Below are 18,515 nucleotides of genomic sequence, written 5' to 3' on the forward strand. Positions count from 1 at the left end.
CCCAGGTGCCCCATTCATCCCAATCCCGATGCTCAGCAAGATTTTGGAGGGTTTTGCTGGTTTATGGGCTCCCATCCTCACTTCTGGGGATGCTACTTTTGTTTAGGGCCAGGCTCTTGGGACCAAGGTGACATGTGGGGGTAAAGCTCCCTAAGGAGGGGCCTGGGTCCAATCTCAGCACCCCAAATGCCACAGCCCCTGGCAGGGACCTCCTCCCCAACCTGTCCCTGGCTCCTGGCCTAAGATCCCTTTGGATTTATGCTCATATTGAAGCCAATTTGAATTAATTGGAGCACGAGACCAAGGGCCCCATGGGATTCTCCGATGTCCAGTGACGGACTCTGGCTTGGGGAAGCAGAACTGGTCAGCTCAGCCTGGTGCTTTTCCTCCACAGCTTTGTCCTGCTCCTTCCTCAAAGCCCAAAATGATGCCAGAGGGGCATTGGAGTTAATGGGTGGGAGAGAGAGCGCAGAGGGGGAGCAGGGCAGAGCCAAAACCCACAGCCCAGGCTGGAACCACAACCTTGGTTTCCCCCAAAATAAAATAATGGCAGGCAGGGCACGGTAAGACAGAAATAACTTGATTTTCTGGTGAGGTGCTTGGGGAGGGGACAAGGACAAAGCACCCTGCTCCAGCCTGGGGCTCTCCCAGATCCCCCAGTGCATTTGTCAGCAGTCTGCTCCCCCAAAATCACCTCTAACCCTGGCCAGCAGGCAGGAGAGCATCTTCCACCAGCAAAATCAGCTCCCAGCACCGGGATGGGGAGCTGTGTGGAAGCAGCAGCAATTCCCCCCATCCTTGATTAAAACAGCGCAGCCTGCAGGGCCAGGGTGGGGGGGGACGCTGCTTAATTGACTTTGTGCTTTTGATACAGCAGCTTAATGACTGTGTTCAAATTAGCCAGAATCACCTTTCCATCCTGGGGAATGGAAATGAGACGTGGATTGCTCCGACACACCCTCCCCCCCATGCCGGCCTCTTAAAAATCCATCCCCAACTAAACCGGCCACGATTTTCATGCTTGGATTTTTCATCTTTTCCTAAGGAGATAAGTTGATATTGTTTCAAACAGCAATGAAATTCCTTCCCAGTCACATAAATCTCCTGGTTTTAACCACAGATCCAGGGCTGAGGCTGGGGATGAAGCTCAAATGGGAAAGCCCGAGCTGCGTGTGCCTGCAATGAAATTATAAATCCACATCCCGGAGCAAGCGAGCAGCAGGAGGCACCAGGAACCTCCATCAGCAGAAGCGCTGGGCTGCAGCAAGGGATGGGAATTGGGAGTGGAACCGACAAGGCTGGGAGAGCTGTTGGCATTTCTCCTGACAAAATCCTGCACAAACGGCGCCAGTCCAGGTGAAAGCACGGCGTTGGACCCGCCTGGTGTTCAGTGCTGAGCCCCGTTCCTTCCCCCTGAGCTCTGCCCTCAGCTTCCTCAGCTGTAAAGTGAAGAAGATGCTGCCAAACCCTGCTTGAAAAGCGCTGTTAGACGCAGCAAATGTCACCCAATGGCTCAGGTGGTGCTTGGTCAGCTGGCACACAGCACATCAAGGGCACAGGACACTCTGCAGCAGCTGCCCACTGAGGCCAGGGACCAGCAAGGCTAAGGCCAGCCTGGACCACTGATGAGTGGAGAGGAGCAACAATTCCACCCTGCAAGTCAGAGCCAAGGAGGGAATTGGCCTCTGCCATCCTCAAAGCCCAATTAAGAAAATCACCACAGCTCAGGAGGCTTCAGCAGGAGCAAGAGGAGAACTCCAAGGAGGAAGAGCAATGGTGAGTGCTGTCCCCGTGGGGGATGGGGATGCTGCTGGGGGGCTCCATGTCATTGTTCCGTGAGCCTGGCATCTCCCTGGCACTGCTGCAGGGGACAGTGGTGCCCAGTGTGGGGGCACAAAGGCAGGAGCCCTGCTTGGGCTGGGGGCTGCGTTCATTCCTGGGGTCACGGCTCTGTTTGTGCCCTGATTGCCCCAACTTCCCAAGGGATGGAGGGGAAATGGCTGGTTCACCCACAACCACCTCCAGTGCAGAGGGAGCTCAGGGTGAGGTGGCCCCCAGACCCTGTCCTGGGGCAAGCAGGGGGATGCAAACAGGGTGTCATGGGGATGGGGTGGGAGGGTATCTGGGGGTGCTGCTGTGGGGCTGAGGGACCCCAGGCAGGGTGGCAGCACCTGTGGGTGCTGGCATGGAGGAAGCCCAGGCAGGGCAGTGTGGGGGTACCGAGGTGTGCGGAGTGGGGCTGGGGGAGCTGAGGCACGGTGGTCGGGGGTACCCCACGGTGCTGGCATGAGGTTGTGTACCCCAGGCAGGGTGGTCGGGGGTACCCCACGGTGCTGGCATGAGGTTCTGTACCCCAGGCAGGGTGGTCGGGGGTACCCCACGGTGCTGGCATGAGGTTCTGTACCCCAGGCAGGGTGGTCCCCATGGTGCTGGCATGGGGTCGGGGACCTCAACAAGGGCACTCCGAGGCTTGGGCACCCCAGGCTGCCCGGGGGAACCCCTCCCCTTTGCTCACGGCTGCGCGGGGAGGAGACCCCCGTGCCCTTCCCTGCGTTCCTCCGGGGCTGTGCCCGTTCTCCGCCCGGGGCCGCGCATCGCCCCCGGCCCCGTCCCTCCCCCGGCCGGGCGGGGGGCGCGGGGGGCGGCTCCGCGCACGGCCCGCCGCGGCTGGAGAGGCGCTGCCGCCGCCGCGCCGCCCCCGGGGACGGGCCGGGGCCGGGCCGGGGTCCGTCCGGAGCCGCCGCCGCGCCGCCCCCGGGGCTGCGGCTCTGCCCGCGCCGCCGCCGCGCCATGGGCAGCCCCGCAGCGGCAGCCGAGCGGTGAGTGCGGGGTCCCGGGGCCGGGGAGGGTCGTGCCGAGGCGCACACGTGGCGCCGGGGGGCGGCCGCCGAGCCCCCGCCGCCCCTGGGGACACGCAGCCTCCCTCCATCCCTCCCTCCATCCCTCCCTCCTTCGGCTCCCCGCCGGCGGCTCGGGGGGGCTGCCCGGCTGTGCCCACCGCCCGCGGCCGCCAGGCCCCTCCGCAGCCCCCGGCCGTGCCCGGGGAGGGGGCTCGGCACGGCGGGCGGCGCTGGTGGCCCCGGCAGGGTCGCACCGGGGGTGGCGGCGGTGTCGCCTCGGCGCCGGGTCCTGCCCGCCCCTGCTCCGCTCCATCCCCCGGCGCTCCCGGGGGTCCGGTACCCGCAGTGCCCCCCCCGGTTTGGGCTGGGGCCGCCGCTCGCAGCCCCTTTGCCGGCACAGCCGAGCGGCTCCGAGCATCGCCGGGCGTCGGGAAAGCTTTTCCCGTCTCCTCTCGCTCGTGTTTCCCCCCGGGCGCTGCAGGTCCTCACTCCTCGCCACCCCAGGGCCCTTCCTGCCTCTTCCCCCGAGCATCCCGGATTTTAGGCGGATTCTCCTGTCGAAAATTCCGAGGGTTGGTTTAGCCGCGGATGTTACCGGGTCGTGTTTCTCGGGGAAATGGAGCAGGCAGCAAGCGCAGCATTCCTGGCTCCTATTGCCGTGCTGGAATAGCAGCCTTTGCCTCTTCCCACTCTCCATCCAGAGTACTTTTGTGCCAGTTCCTTAATCCACTTGCAAAGTGGATTTGAGCTAAAACCTGACAAAAGGTGCTCCAATTCCCGCGGCGGTTGCAGAGGAGCAGCTGCTTTTTCTCTTCCTACCCTGAGACGAGGTTTTTGGGAAGGAGAAAAGAGCAGCCTGGAAGGCAGGAGAAGGCAGAGTGCCTGAGAAATAGATGGGGAGTGGAGCCGTGCCGGGCTCTGCAGCCTGGCAGCACCCAGAGCACAAAGCCAGCCCTGGGGAGTGAGGAGCCCTGGAGCCAGGGCAGCTGGAGAGGGAAGTGACCGGGACTGGGGATGTTTGGTGGCCTGGGGAACACCAGCCCGGGCCTAGCAGAGCTCCTGGCTGCTGCTTGGTTTTGTGGATGGTCTCTCATGCACTCTCACCCTGCCTGGGGATGTGCAGCCTGCAGGAGGGAGACCCCAAATCCCAGCAGCAGCCCCAAAGCAGGGGTGTCACCATGGGAAAAGCCTCATCCAGGCAGGGAAAGTTCCTGCAACCCTCTCAATCAAAACATGAGGCATTAAAACCAAAAAGCCTTCCAAGAGCAGAGTTGCCCAGCAGTGATGTGGTCTTGTATGTGTTAAAATCCCAAATGCAGGTGGTGAACCCTGCAATAACCCTTTGGGAAGCACGGGGCCCTTGGGGTTGCTCTGCACCCCAAAGCTCCATCACCCCTTGGAGGAAGGAGATGGGATAAAATCCCAACACCCTGGGGCATGGCAGACAACGTGGTGCACGTCCTTTAAATGGGAGAATAATTGAAGATGAGTGGGGGAGCTGTCAGCTGGGCAGCCTTGGGCTGATCTGGTTTAATTTTGCACTGATGTTTTTATCACCAGTGGTTCTGTGGCACTCACAGAGGGGAGGCAACAGAGCTGCTGCCTCTGGCTGCTGGAGGACAGGTGGAGCTGGGTTATGGCCAGAGCAGCTTGAAGAGGTGCTTTTTGGTCCACCCAAGATTTCTTGCGGTTTTCACATTGCAAAAACCCCACTTGGATGTCTGCAGCCTTTCCCAAAGCTCTTGGGTTGTGGGCTGATCTTGGGGGAAGCTGTTCTCCAGTGCCCATCCTGCAAAATAGCTGGAGGAGCACCCTGAGAGCAGGGAGCAGCAGGCAAAGCAGCTTCAGGAAACAGTTGGCTTAAAAATCAGTCGATTTTGCTTTTATCCTGCCCTGTTGGAGGAGGGAGCAGGAGGAACAGGGGCTGGGTTGTGTTTCACCTGTCCAGGGCATTTATGCTGAGGGTGGGATGTGGCTGTGCTGGGCAGAGCTGGGACACATCCTAGGCTCAGCCTTTGCTGCCAGGCTCAGCCCTTCCTGCCAGGCTCAGCCTTTCTGGGGGATGCACTTTTGCTGATCCCTGGCTGAAGATAGCAGGGCCAGGGGCTTTTTTCCTATTTTGTAGTGTTTAGAGCTCAGGAATGTCTGCTTTTATTAGCTGTGCTAATCCTGCCTCACCAGAGAACTCATGCCTGGCTCCAAGGCCCAAACCTAATCCCTGCTCTTCCCTCCTGGGCCCGAATTAAACACTGGACTCACAGCCCAGCAGCACAGACGGACTCGGCGCCGGCTGCACCCAGCCTTTAAAGGTTTCCAATCCATTTGTTTGGGATGGATTTTTCCCAACTCCTGCCTGTCAGATCTCTCCTGTTCCCCCCTCCCAGCATCCCACCAGGGAGCAGGTGGCTCCTCTTCTCTCCGTGAGGAGCCGGAGCTGCCATAAGGCAGGAGGAGTTGGGCTGCTCCGGCAGCTCGGAGCCGCGTCGCTGCCGCGTTCCCATCCCCGGGATGGGGATGTGGAAGAGGGAGAGGGGTGTTGGAAGCCCTGGGAATAACGCTGGGAATGTGCAGCACGTGGCCGGGCGCGCTGTGCGGGGGCAGCGGCGATTCCCGTGCCGCCGGTGCGTGTGGGCAGCCCGGGGGGGACTCCTGTCACCAGCAACATCCCCCCACGTCCCCAAAGGCACAGCTACAGGGAGGGGAAGTGGGAGCCAAGTGAGGCCATCCCTGGGCTTGTCCCCAGTGGCACTGATTTGCCACAAGGCTCCAAAACCCTTCTGTGTGTGTGCCGTGCCTCAGTTTCCCTGGCTGTAGGGGTTGTGGTGTGGAGCCTGGGTTTGGAGGGTGGCACAGACCCTCAGGCAGCCAAACTCCTGCTGGCCATGGTGGGATTGTGTGAGCAGGCAGAGGGAGGATCAGGGAGCATCCTGCAAGGTGTCTCCGGTCCATGGGGCTGCAGGGAGGGTGGGAGGTGCTGCCTGAGCCCAAAGATCTGCTCTGGGAGTCCTGGAAAAGCCCCAGAACAAACAGGTGAGGGCAGAAGTGATCAGTGAGAGGAGATGAAAAGCAATAAATCCCATGAGAACGCTTGGAAAAGCTGCTGAGAGCCACAGTGGCTGTGGAAGGAAACAGAGTGGGCTTTGGGCACCCTCGGCTGACTTTTCTGTTTGTGAAGTTTTTATAGGGTTTGCCTTGAAGGACAAAGCAGCTGCTTCCACAAGGAAGCTCAGGGCTTGTGGGAGCAGGGATGCAGCAGTGGCTGCAGTGGCCAGAGCCTTGCCCAGCCATTGGCAATGGAATGTGCTGGATTCTCCTTCGGATCCCATTTGAGCTGTGGTGTTTGGGGCTGGAGCTGGAACCCCACGGGTGCCCCAGGTCTGTGGGGTGCCAGAGGTGGGGGCTGAGGCTGGGCAGGATGGGGGGCAAAGTGGGGAAATGGCTCTGGTGGTGGGAGAGCAGAGCCCTCCCCAGGCCCAGGCAGGAGCTGCCATTCCCTCTTTTCCATGTACAATGGGCAAGCTGAGGACAGCACCAAATTCACCCCAGAACAACCAAACAGCAGAGACTGGGATAGAGAATTTGGGCAAACAGAAGCAGCTTTACCAGGGATGGGTCAAAAACAAAGCACAGAGGGTCTGGGCTGTGCTCCCCAGGCTGCTGTGGTGCCTTGGCATCCACGTGGGCACCCCAAGGCTGGGACAGCCAGGGGGCAGAGGCAGGATCCATCTCTCTGAGCGTGCCCTCCTCCTTCCTCTGCCTCAGCCCAGCTCTTCCCTTGCTTCCCTGCCTTCCTCCCCCTGAATTTTTCATGCCACCACGAGCTCGGCTGCAGCTTGCAGCCCCATCCATCAGGAGGGTTTGGTTTTCAAAGCTGTCCCAGCTCTGCCCAGCTCAGATCTGGAGCGCCGGGGCTCCTTGTTCAGCTCCCGATGTGCCAACCAAAATAGCAGCGGCCACATACTGGAGTGGAGAGGAACAAGTGTTACTGGGAATTAAAATGACAGATCTCAGCATCAAGGTCTCCGAGGGTTTGTGCTTTATTAAGCAACAGTGAGTTCATGGGAAAGGACTTTGACTCAGAGCACCGGTTGTGTCTACAAGAAAAGAGAACCAGGGACTATATTTAGGCTCAGGCTGGGGTGGGGAGCCAGGGCCAGGCACCGAGGGAGGGGAGCTGGGCATCCTCAGCTCCGTGGGGATGAGCCCTGGCCCTGCAGAGCAGAGTGGGGAGCAGGAGGTGGGCACAGCTCAGCTTTGGGATCGTGGAATCCCCAATGATTTGGGTTGGGAGGGACCTTAAAGCCCATCCAGCCATGGGCAGGGACACCTCCCACTGTCCCAGGCTGCTCCCAGCCCTGTCCAGCCTGGCCTTGGGCACTGCCAGGGATCCAGGGGCAGCCACAGCTGCTCTGGGCACCCTGGGCCAGGGCCTGCCCACCCTCCCAGGGAAGGTGCTGCAGAGGAACAGCCCTGTGCAAGGGGCTGCCTGGGGGTCCTGCACCCCCAGCCCCACATCAGCCATGGCCAGGGGGGTGTGGAGTGGCTGGGAGAGGTCCTCTGAGCAGGATTCACCCTGGCTGGGACTTGTACAACATCCACTGTACAGGGAAAAGGGGGACCACGGCCCTGCTGTGTGGTCCTCACGTGGCTCCCTCTCCCTTAAATGTGGTTTCCTGCTGATTGGGGTGATTTAACAGATCAATGTTTTCTCTTCTTGCCTCAGGGTCTGCCTCTTCCCACCGCCCCCTCCTATTAAAAATTCATTGTTTTCTCCCAGATACTGTTGCTAGAGGGAGACAGGGAGAATAAAGGAAGTTCTTGGAATGGAGAAGAGAAAATATTCAGTGGGAAGGGAATTGAGGAAAAATTTAAACCAAATATTGTCCCTCCCTGGGTGTGTTTGAGCCTGAGTGCTGTCCCTGTCACGGCACAGGATTCTGATGTTCCCAGAGAGTTGAGTGGGAACTGGGGGTACTTTGGGTGCTGGGGATGGTCCTGCTCCTGCCAGGGAGGTGAAGTGTCACAGCACATGTCACAGTTGAGACATCCACATGATGATACACAGAGTACCAGCAGACAACTTCAGAAGAGTTCAACCCGTACAGAGTAAAATCACATCACTTCAGAGGGCTGCAAGCATCTGCCCTTCTTGTTCTTTAGCCCATCCTCATGTCCATGCATTGCACCTGTGTGTCCCTTGTGTGATTGCTCAGCACACCCGGGCACTCCATGGCTCCTTGCTGTCAGTGCTGCTCACCTGCTTTTCACAGCTGGACCCACTGGGGATGAGGCTGGGCCAGCCCCACTCCCACTTACCCCAAAGTGTGTCCCTGCAGTGAAGCCCTGCTGGTTTCAGAGCTGGGAGTGGGGGACATCGTGGCTGTTGCACCCAGCAAATCCCAGCAGGCACGGGAGGGAAGAAGGAGCAGGAGCAGCAACCTGCAGTGGGAGCTGTGCCTGATCTTGAACTCAATTCCCATCCTCGGCATCTCCAGAAAGCTCCCCCAGGCCTTGACTGCTTCTGCTCTCAATTTGGCTGCTGTTTCAGTGCAGGAGGATGAGGGGGTTTGTCTGTAGGCTGGAGTAGCCAGGGAGGTGGTGGTGGCTGCTCTGTGGGATCAGCTCCCCTGAGCACCCGGAGCTGTGGCTGTGACACAGAGCTGCCAGGTCAGGTGCCACCAGCAGGGATGGAGCATGGACTAAGGGGATTCAGGCAGCCTTGGGAAGGTTCTTTTCCATCTTCTGAAGCCTCCTGAGCACAGTCCTCACTGTGCTCCTCACAGGACAGCAGCAGCAGGGGTTTGCAGGGCAGGGGAGCTAAAGGGGCTCTCCCTGAGCATCCCAACTCCCTCAGCCACACTCCATGGTGGAACACCTCACCTGAGGTGAGAGGGTTTGTTTTCCCTCAGGAAATGATGCCTCAGGTTTTGGCTTTTCTATTTTTCAGGTTCTGTGCTGCTTTAGTGTGTGGGTCTGGGTTCATATCAGGGGAGGGTGAGCTCTCTGCACAGAGCAGGGAGACAAAACAATTCCTGCTCTAGCTGGGGACCAAGGACAAAGGATCCAAGTCTCAGGCACAAGAGCATCAGCAACATGGAATGAAGAGAGAAAAACAAGGATGTGACTTCATAACCTAAAGCTGGAATTGGAATTAACCCCAATATGCAAATGGAGCAGAACTGATAAAAGTGAGAGACCCCGTGAGCGCTCGTGCATTTTGTGACCATTTTGGTTCATCTTGGGTGCAGCCCTGGCTGGGCTCTTGTAGTACCCAAAGTGGATCCATCCCCTTTTAATAAATCCCTGTTTTATTCTTTAGCTCTGTCTAACCTCTGTTCCAGGTCAGCCTTCACAAGGCATCAGAAGAGTTGAAGGAATCATTTCCAACCCCTTCTCAGTGCTGCAGCCAGAGGAGCAAACCATGAGGGTGTTTGATGCTTTTGGCCTCTTTTTCCAGAGGGTCACCTGGGCTGACCTTCCCCGTGCTCAGGACAGCTGGACACCAACCCTTCAGTATTGGCACAAGGAGCTATTTTGTGTTTTTCCATTTAAATCTCATTTGAAGGAAAGTCCATCTGGTTCCCTCTGTGCTGCCAGAGGAAAAAAGGGCTGTTCTTGGGTCAGTTTTCCACAAGGAGACCCAGGAGAGGCAGCGTGGCCCAGGACTTGTGCCTGCTGGGGGGCTGGGGCAGGGCCCCTGTAATTGAACACTAATTAGGGATGGAAAAGGAGCAGAACCCTGCAACTGCAAATGGAAGGTGGAGTGACATAAGTGAGAGAGAAACTGTGACCTTTTTTCATAAGCAGGAATATTAACCAAGTGTGACTAATGGAGTGGGGAGAAATAATCCTGCCTTCATTAGTCCTTATTCCAGAGCTTGGTGAGGAGTAGGAGCCTTGGGCTGCTCCCAGGGAAGTGCAGTGGGTGATGCCAGCATCCCTCCCAGCCGTGCCCAGTGCTCTGGGAGTTATTCCAGGAGATGTTGTGGAGGTTGGACCCTCCAGCCCAGCCAGGGCTACAGCCAAGATGAACCAAAATGGTCACAAAATGGACATCTAGTCACGGGGTCTCTCACTTTTAAGTTCTGCTCCATTTGCATGTTGGGGTTCATCGTCCAATTCCAGCTCCAGCCCATGCAGTCCCATCCTTATTGTTTTTCTCTCTTCAGCCCACGTTGTTTGTGCTCTTGGGCCTGAGGTTTGGATCCTTTGTCCTTGGTCCCCAGCTAGAGCAGGAATTGTTTTGTCTCCCTGCTCTGTGCACAGAGCTCACCATCCCCTGACATGAAGCCCAGACCCACACACTAAAGCAGCACAGAATCTGAAAAATAGAAAAGCTCAAACCTGAGGCATCATTTCCTGAGGGAAAACAAATCTCAGGGTCTGACCTCTTACCTTCAGGGTCACTTTTACATCAAGCACCAGCCTTGTGGCAAAGCAGTGTGGCACCACTGCCTTTCCCTGCCTTGCTCAGCCCGCATCAACATCTGGAAACCTCTGGAAATCCAGATGCAGGTTGTTGCTGTAGCAGTGACAAATGGGGCTGTGTTCTGTTGGGTCAGGCTCATCCAGCATCAGACAGTGCTGCCGGGTTTTTGGGTTTCTTTCCATGCCCTGAGGGTCTCTCTGGCTCAGGCTGTCACTGCCCCTGAGTTCACACTGGGCAGAGCTGTCCCTGTCCCTGTACAGGGATCACTCCATGGCCTGGGGACCTCTCCCTGCTGCCTCAGTCCTGGCTCAGCTCTCTCCACCTCAGTGACTTTCCCAAGACTCTTAAGAAACAGACCTTTTTCCCCTCTGTTTCATTTCTAACAGCTCTGCCTTATTTCTCCCTCCATTTCTCTCCCTGGGGTCATTTGTGGCTGTGTCCCCAAAGCTGGGAGATGCTGTCTCCCTGCAGTGGAGCTGAATTCTTTCTCCTTCCTTGAGCATTTTCCAAATTTTCCCATTTACTTTTGCAGAAAGAAACTCTTTGGGGGCCTGTCACTGAGAGAGGATTTCAAATGAGCAGCCTGTGACACCTCCCCATGGTAATGTGTCATTTTTGTTGTTGATATTTCAATAACTAAAGGTCAGCTGTAAGCTCAGCTGGCTGGGAAATCTGACATTAATTACACTAATGAGCAGAAGTCTCTGGCTTAATGCTCCTGGATACCAGGGCTGTGTGACACTGGCTGGATCTGGGCACTGTCAGGTGTCCTGGGATCCACAGAATGATCAAATCCAAGAAGATCCTGAGCTGGATCCCACAGGGATGCTCAGGGCAGCCCCTGTCCCTGCACAGCCACCCCAACACCCCACCCTGAGCAGCCCTGGCAGCGCTGTCCAAACACTCCTGGAGCTCTGGCAGCCTTGGGGCCGGGACCATTCCCTGGGCAGCCTGGGCAGTGCCAGCACCCTCGGGGCCAAGAGCCTTGCCCTGAGCTCCATGCCAAGCCCTGCCACAGCTCCAGCCCTTCGTGGGCTCCTGGCCCTGGCCCAGAGCAGAGCTCAGCCCCTGCCCCTCTGCCTGCCCTGGGCAGGAGCTGCAGCCCCCAGGAGCCTCCCCTCAGTCTCCTGTGCTCCAGCTGAACGAGCCAAGGGCCCTCAGCCGCTCCTCAGAGCCTTCCCCAGCTCCGTGTCCCTCCTCTGGGCACTCTCCAACAGCTTTGGATCCTTCTGATCTCGTGGTGCCCAAAGTGCCCCCAGCCCTGGACGTGAGGCTGCCCCAGTGCAGAGCAGAGTGGGACAGTCCCTCCCTGGGCCTGGTGTCCCCAGGACAGGGTGGCCCTTTGGGCTGCCAGGACCCAGCGGTGACTCAGATCCAACTTGTCCCTGACCAGGACCCCCAGGGCCCTTTCTGCAGTGGTCTGAGATGAGCCAGATCTGCTGTGATGCAGGGAACAGGTGCTGTGCACATCCCGAGGGATGCTCCTGCCTTAGAAGAGCTCAACTTGGGCACCTTGGTCTGGTTCTCTGGATGTCTGCTGATTTCCAGGACAGCTGGGTCCTGTTTGGCTTTGGGATTTGCTGCTGAATTTCTTTTTTCAAGGGGATCCCCTGTGCAGAACTGGAAGCTCCTTGATGGAGAAGCAGGTCCCATGTGGTACCCAGGGAGAGGGGAATCCTCTCCTGGCTCCTCCACTGAGTAGCTCAAAAAAGAGTTTAAATGCAAGTTTTGAGTAAAGCACAGGAGCAGAAAGTGACAACAACGCTGGTGGCACAAACATACAGAGGGCCAGGGAGCTGTGCTGCTGTCACCATGTGGGACCAAAGGAGGCTTTAGGCACTTCACCCACGTGCTGGTGGGTCCCCTTTCACAAGGATTAAAATGTATTTGCAGACAAAACCCCCGGAGGTAACCTGACACAGAGGTTGCTAAGTGACCTGGGAGCTGCCAAAAACAAATGCCAAGACCATCAGCTCATTCCCAGGGCTGGGAATGACGGACTCACCTGACAAGCCAAGCTCAGGTGGTCTCTAAGTGAGCTTCAATTCCATGTTCCCCATGCTCGGGCAGGATGGGAGTGAATCCTCTCAGGGAGGGCAGGAGAGGCTGCTCAGGGCAGGAGCTGAGCACGTTTGGGCTGACTGCAGTTTGCTCTCTGCAGGTCTGCAGTAAATACATGGCTGTGTCCAGCCTGCTGGAATTGGATTGAAATTTTACCTTCTCCATCCCCAGAGCTGGAGCCAGCCATGGGGAGCAGCAGCTGGGCTGGTGTGGTTGGGATTTACCCTCAGGTGGTGCTGGTTCTGAGGGGAGCCTCCTCCATCCCTGCTGGAATATTTGAGTCCCACACATGGTGCTGCAAGAGAACCAAACCCACTTCCCTCCCAGTTATCCCGTGTCCCAGGACTGGAGCAGCCCCAGGGATCCACAGGAGATCTCTGGGCATCAGTCCCTGGAGCCCCAGTCCCTCAAAGCACACACACACTGCATCCCCTGGAGGCAAACTCCTTCTGGAATTGCACCAGCTGTAGTTGCTGGAGGTGCCACAAGCTCCCCCCTGCAGGTGCTGAGGTGAGTTCAGGTGTTTATGGATCGTTTCTGCATCTCAGGGCTTGGTTTGGGTCATTCTTGCTGTTACTTCAGGTGCTGGGTCAGAGTGTGCTCCAGCTCCCTGTGCTGCAGGGCACGTTCCTGAGGAGATGGGATCCTGCTGGGATCCTGGACCTCTCCATCCTGATGGGATCCTGGGCTTCTCCATCCTGCTGGGATCCTGGGTTTTCACATCCTGCTGGGATCCTGGGTTTTCACATCCTGCTGGGATCCTGGGCTTCTCCATCCTGCTGGGATCCTGGGCTTTTCCAGCCTGCTCGGATCCTGGGCTTTTCCATCCTGCTGGGATCCTGGGCTTTTCCAGCCTGCTGCAATCCTGGGCTTTTCCAACCTGGTGTGCTCCTGGACTTTTCCAGCATGCTGTGCTCCTGGGCTTTCACATCCTGCTGGGATCCTGGGCTTCTCCATCCTGCTGGGATCCTGGGCTTTTCCAGCCTGTTCTTTTCCATCCTGCTGGGATCCTGGGTTTTCACATCCTGCTGGGATCCTGGGCTTGTTCATCCTGCTGGGATCCTGGGCTTCTCCATCCTGCTGCCAGCCCTGAGCTGTCCCTGTTGCCCAAGCCCTACCTCCTGGAGGGGCTGGAGCATCCCCTGGCTCCAGCAGGGAGCTCTGGTGTGCCCAGAGCAGGGAATTTCTGTTGCTGTGGGGGGTTTAGGGCTGTTCCTTTATTGGGGAGTGTCCCTGACTGATTCTGTGCATCCCACACGGGATTTGCACCCCTGCCACCCAGGGACTGGCTGGGGTGAAGGGCTCAGTGTATCCCACTGACACTGGGACCTTCTGGGAGCTGGGACTGCAGGTCTCTGCTGTGCCAGGGAGAATTCTGGGTCCCTCAGGCAGGGCAGGGAAGGAAGGCAGTGTGGAGCAGGGAATGAGCTGGGATTGCCAGGCATTGGTGCAAGTCCTGCAGCCTCACAGCCCCCAGGGGCCTGGGGGTGAGCAGAGGTGTGGAACCCTCAGCCCTGTCCCTGCACGTGAGCCAAATCCTGCAGGTTTGGAGGGAATCCCTCTGACTTTGGGGTGGTGCTGCTTTCCTGGAGGAATTTTAGCTTTCCCAGAAGCTGGGCACTGACAGTTCTCTGGGAACCCCAAAAGGGAGGGTTTGCCCACGTGGACAGCCCTGGGTTTCCCAGGAGCACACGGGGATGGAGAGCTCCATCCCCCACGGCATTCCTGGTTCCAGGATGTGCCAGGGATGTGATCCCTGTGCCCCCAGGGGACAGGGGTGAGGGAGGGAAAAGACATAACTGAGGATGGTGTTGCAAAAACAAAAAAGGATTTGAGAATTATGCTGCATGATATTTACAAGAACAAAACCCTCTTGTTTACCATCTTTTGAAACAAAACAGTGCTGTTATACATGAGTTTCATCCCCAAATACAAGCTCAGAGGTGCAGACTGTATCTATAGATCAGGCTACACAGAAATTATCAGAGGTACCATGACCTATATTAGCAGATTGACATTATACTTTTTTATTAATAAAAAATCAAAAAAAATCAAGATAAAAAATCATTCCTGGGTCCGGGATGTGCCAGGGGTGTGATCCCTGTGCCCCCAGGGCTGGCTGCCGCTGCAGAGCTGACTCCTCATTCCCCAGCGAGTCCCTGCCGTGGAAATCTCCTTTGCCTGAGGCTCCCCAAGCCTTTCCCTGCAGGAATTACCCCGGTTGCTGCTGCCCAGCCCAACCCCACCTTGCAGACCTGAGTGAGGGCTGCAGCAGGCACAGAGCAGCTGCTGAGCTGCAGCAGCAGCGTCCCTGCGTGGGTGTGCTGAACAGGGGACGCTTGAGGCTCTTAGGCAGGATTTCCACACAAAAGGAGCTATTTAAATTCCCTCTTTCTTTGCAACAGGCAAATTAAACTTGATCCAGAGAGCTCAAAGCAATTCGGTAAAACCACAGCAAATCTTTTGTTCAGCATTAGTGCTGGGAGCATCTCCCGACCCCCCCAGGTCCCCCAAAATGCCCGGGGAGGGGGCACGGGGCTGGGGGTCCAGCCAGGGGCACTTCTGCTGCCACGTTTGGGTGAAATCTCCCCAGATTCGAGGCCTCCTGGGCAGTGGGCACCCCCTGGGTGGGTTTGGTGCCCTCCTGCAGTCCCTGAACGTGACTCCCCAAGGGCACTGTGACTCCCCAAGGGCACTGCTGTGTCTTCCCTGCTCCACCCAGAGCTACCCAGGCAGGGCTGGGCTCGGACAGGTGGGGAGAGGATCCTTCAGGGCACACAGTGTGATATAATTTTATATTCATATAAAATAGAAATATATTTGTGTGTTACAAAATATACATATTATAAAATAATAATGTTATTATATTTAATAATATGTATTATTCTACTTTATATATTAATATATGTTTTGTATCATAATTATATTTAGTATATTAACTATATTATTATATATAATATATGTGATGCATTATATAACATAACAAAATATAACAGATAGTGTATTTTATATATAATATATAGTGAATATATTATAAATATATTTCATATAAATGTATAATATTTCATATAAATATATAGCACTTCTATATTTACAGATAAAACCAGGCAAGCTGCAGTGGTCAGGTCACTCATCCAGCTGGAGCAGCATGAGGATGCTCCCTCTCTCTGGGGAGTGCCTGGGTGCCACATCCCTGGCCTTTGGAGTTTATTTGGGATTTCTGTGGCAGACACCGAGGGAAGGTGACTGACAGTGCTCTCCTTGTGCTTTCCGTGCAGAGGAGCCGAGGCTGGCAGTGCTGGACACTCCACCATTTGAACATGCCCAGGCTCCAATGCCTCAGCAGATCCCGATGTCGGAGCAGCCCTGGACCTGCAGAACGGTGAGGCTGGGGGCAGTGCACTGGCACACTCAAAATCCAGCTCATTTTCACCTCGTGGCCACCCCTGCGTGGTGGCATTAGCCCCCTCCTTGTTCCCATCTCCTCGTGCAGCAGGAGCACTCAGCAGGACCTTGGTCCCCTGGAGCAGCTGGGAGGGTTCCAGCTGTTGTCACCACCCCAGAACAAGCCAGGAGTAACTCAGGCAGAGCTGTGGTGTGAAACTCTGGCTGCTGAGCTCTGGGTTGGTGGCAGCCAGCAGGGACCCCAGCCTTGGTCACTGCTGGACCCTCAGCCAGGATCCATGTGCAGCAGTGGTTTGGGTTTGGGTGGATTTCCTGGCATTTGGGAGTTCATCAGCTCAGAGAGGAGATCTGGAGGCTTTGCCCCTGCTCTGCTGTCCAGATGCCAGACAGGGAGTGAAGCCACACGGCCCCGCCGTCCCCTTTCCCTTCCCCCATGGAGATTCCTGGCTTTTGGGATCCTCTTGGGGCCGCACATGGGAAAGGAGCTGCTCTCCCGGTGCCCCGGCCCCAGCTGATGCTCCGCAGCCACAGATCCGGGACTGGCGCCAGCGTGTCTCACTCCAAATGTCACCGCTGCCACATCAGTGTCATCCTCCAGACCGGGGGGGTTTGGGGGTGGCACAGCTGGAACCCCCTGGGCTCTGCTGGGCCCCTCTGGAATGTGGGCAGCGATGCCCGGAGGGATCTGTGCTGGGCAGGACCGGGGTCAGTCCCCCTGTCCCTTCCTTTCTCCTTGGGGTGAATCCCCGTGTCCCCTCCCCATGGGGTGAATCCCCTGTCCCCTCCCCATGGGGTGAATCCCCTGTCCCCTCTCTCTGGGGTGAATCCCCGTGTCCCCTCCCCATGGGGTGAATCCCCGTGTCCCCTCTCCCTGGGGTGAATCCCCCTGTCCCCTCCCCATGGGGTGAATCCCCCTGTCCCCTCCCCATGGTGTGAATCCCCTGTCCCCTCCCCTCTCCGGGATGATCCCCAGGGGTTGTCCCGCTCCAGTCTGGCGCCACAGGGAGGGATTGGGATGTCAGGAGCCGTTTCACCCCTGTAATGGCATTTTGCTCTCGCTGCTCCCATGATCATAATCAGGATGGCAATAAAATCTCCAATGAAGCAGCAGCTGTAGACAGATCTTAAAAAATGCGCTCAGGCCGGGACTGATGCTGAGCAGAGCTGGGAGGGGGAGGGAAAGCTGTCACTCCGTGCTGCTCCTGGCTGCAATTCCCACTCCCAGCAGGGTTTCCAGCAAATCGGGGGCTCCATCTCTGCCCCCTTTCCCCCCTGCCCCCGCAGAGCTCCGAGCTGGGCTCTGCAGAGCTGAGCCCTGCTGGGACCGGGCTGCTCTCCAGTCACAGCTGCCTGTCCCTGCTGGCCTCGGAGCAGGCAGCTGTCCATCAGTCTGGCCTGTCAGTCTGCTCCACTGCCCACACGTCCAGCAGTCCAGGGGGATTAAAGCCTCTGGAATGATGGATCACCCTGCCGAGGTGCAGAGGTTGGCTGGGAGCAGCCAGGGCTCCGGGCCCCCTCTGCAGAGGGCAGCTGGCCCTGCTGGGCACCCCTGCCATGGATGAAGGCTGCCATGGGGCTCGGCCCTTGGGAGCAGGGTCCTCCCTGTGGGTCAAGGCTGCCAAGAGCCATTGTTTCATCCAGGAGCTCCAAGGGGTGGCTGGGACTGCCTGACCGGTGTCAGCACAGCTCAGGTGAGGGATTAGGAGGAGATTTTGCCATCAAAGGTCCAGCACTGGCAGCCAGTGACAGCGATCAGGGTGTGATTTATGTGCCAGCCCCCCGAGGGGCCCAGGCCAGCCTTGCTGGAGTGCTGAGCTTAATGAACGAGCTGATCTAACGAGGGCTGGCATGGCTGGGCCGGCTGGACAAATGAGGTCGTGTGCTGGGGCAAAGCCCATGGGAGGCAGCTGGCACTGAAATCATTGGGAAATCACTGTCCAGCAGCAGGGCAGGGCTCTGCTGGCACTGAAATCACTGGGAAATCACTGTCCAGCAGCAGGGCAGGGCTCTGCTGGGCACTGAAATCACTGTCCAGCAGCAGGGCAGGGCTCTGCTGGGCACTGAAATCACTGTCCAGCAGCAGGAGGGCAGGGCTCTGCTGGCACTGAAATCACTGGGAAATCACTGTCCAGCAGCAAGGCAGAGCTCTGCTGGGCACTGAAATCACTGTCCAGCAGCAGGGCAGGGCTCTGCTGGCACTGAAATCACCAGGAAATCACTGTCCAGCAGCAGGGCAGGGCTCTCCTGGGCACTGAAATCACTGTCCAGCAGCAGGGCAGGGCTCTGCTGGGCACCACTGGGCCGACTGGGACCAGTGCTGGCACTGGGGGGTGGCTGCACGTCAGCATCCCAGCGCTCTGCACGCCCCCGAGCAGCGTCATCATCGTCATCCATCAGCGCTCTGAAAGGTGCCTAATTACAGCCTCTGCTTTCCTGTTCCCTTATTCATTCTCCTGCCCCAGCACCTCCTTTGTTACTGAGCTGCTGGGCTGAAGCTGCCTGGGTTGGAGCAGTGAAGGCACAGGGTCCCTCCCTGTGACAAGGTCTCACGTCCTCCCTGCTGCTCAGAGCCCCTGTGGGTGATTTGTCCCCCCCAGCAGGAGGGGACACCCCCAGAGGTGTCCCCACCACCCCTGGTGCCGTGCCTGGGGATGTCCTGCCTGGTCATTGCTGTGTCCCCTCCCACGTGGCTTCAGCCACGCTGCCCTCAGTGCTCCCAGTTTGCTCCCAGGCTGTGTTTCGGTGCAGAAGGTGAGGGATGAGCTCAGGAGGGAGGCAGG

At 57.6% G+C, this 18,515-nt stretch overlaps 1 protein-coding gene across 4 annotated transcripts in view; it reads left to right on the top strand.

The window, feature by feature from the left end:
• Nucleotides 1–240: 240 nt before the first annotated feature.
• LINGO3 (leucine rich repeat and Ig domain containing 3) overlaps nucleotides 241–18,515 on the top strand; it is a 29,841-nt gene continuing 11,566 nt past the window's right edge. The window contains exons 1-3 of one of the 4 annotated variants that reach the window (XM_064396369.1): nucleotides 241–1,776; nucleotides 10,802–10,870; nucleotides 15,609–15,712. The gene's annotated coding sequence lies outside the window, so the exon portion shown is untranslated. Of the gene's footprint in view, nucleotides 1,777–2,658; nucleotides 2,820–10,801; nucleotides 10,871–15,608; nucleotides 15,713–18,515 lie in introns of those variants that run through there. The other 3 variants (XM_064396370.1, XM_064396367.1, XM_064396368.1) reach the window with 3 other exon arrangements.

The sequence above is a fragment of the Passer domesticus genome, chromosome 21, assembly GCF_036417665.1.
Source record: "Passer domesticus isolate bPasDom1 chromosome 21, bPasDom1.hap1, whole genome shotgun sequence".
Classification (NCBI taxonomy): domain Eukaryota; kingdom Metazoa; phylum Chordata; class Aves; order Passeriformes; family Passeridae; genus Passer; species Passer domesticus.